This window comes from Octopus bimaculoides, chromosome 2 (assembly GCF_001194135.2).
Source record: "Octopus bimaculoides isolate UCB-OBI-ISO-001 chromosome 2, ASM119413v2, whole genome shotgun sequence".
In the NCBI taxonomy this organism is placed as follows: Eukaryota; Metazoa; Mollusca; class Cephalopoda; order Octopoda; family Octopodidae; genus Octopus; species Octopus bimaculoides.
Genome location: NC_068982.1, coordinates 162,549,435 through 162,550,479, shown reverse-complemented (window position 1 = coordinate 162,550,479; position 1,045 = coordinate 162,549,435). Strand labels below are relative to the sequence as shown.

Below are 1,045 nucleotides of genomic sequence, written 5' to 3'. Positions count from 1 at the left end.
GTTCTCACACTACCCCTCCCCGTCCGTATTAAATATTAAGGAAATGTTTTTCATTAATGAGAAAAAATAGAATTTGTTTTTTTTTTGTCTTTGCTACGTTGCACAAATCCGAAAGGTTTCAACTGATGTTGTTTTTTCAAAACGGCGATTTGTCAACCCCCTTTTCCTCCGCCTAATGAAAAAAAAAACCATCTCGCTATAATCTATTCTGGGTGTGAATGTGATAATAGCGAAAGATTAAGAAATCAGTCGAGAAACTAAGTGCAGGTCTACAGGAATGTGTAATGATGCAGCTTTTGAGAGAAATACTGAATTTTCTTAAAGTTTATACATAAAATTATCATTTTAGTCTGAAGGTTTAAATGGTTTTAGGGGTTGGTTTTTACAGATTTGAAACAAAACTTTCCCAACACCATGGCGGAGAAAGATTTCATTAACTATTAGAGGAAAGATAGCGAACTGGCAGAATCTTCGGCGTGCCGGACAAAATGCTTAACGGCATTTCATCTGGTTTTATGTTCTGGGTTCAAATTCCACCAAGATCTACTTTGCCTTTCAGAGGCGATAAAATAAATACAGTTGAGTACTAGAGACAATGTAATTGACTCTCTCCCTCAAAATTTCAAGCTTGGTGTCTATAGTAGAAACAATTCATGAGTAGGGAGGCAAAAATATTGCCCTGATATTTTAGTGCAGGGTGAAGGTAAGTGGCGGTGGCATTTGTCAGTTTGAGAACCACTACATTATAATAATGCAGTAAATTGAAATTGTATAACAACCTGTTGCAAACTTCCACGGTGAGGAAAAGAAAGATTATTGGTGTGCAATTGTGAGTCTTAAAAGTGTTAATCAATGCTGTGTTTCTCATAGGAAGGCAGTTCCCTTCTCCTTAGGAGGGCTTTAGAAGATTGAGAACAATTGGCTTAAAAAAAATTATTTAAAATTTAAAACTTGTCGCGCACCATGGCGAAAAAAGAATTGCAAAATATATTCCGCCTTCTCATTAATAAAGAGGTGGGAGTGTAAACAATGTATCTAATATGAT

The 1,045-nt window shown here is 35.8% G+C and overlaps 1 protein-coding gene across 1 annotated transcript in view; it reads right to left on the bottom strand.

Annotated features, from left to right (window-relative positions):
- LOC106875270 (probable flavin-containing monoamine oxidase A) overlaps window positions 1-1,045 on the bottom strand; it is a 28,742-nt gene that overhangs the window by 25,457 nt on the left and 2,240 nt on the right. The window lies entirely within an intron of this gene.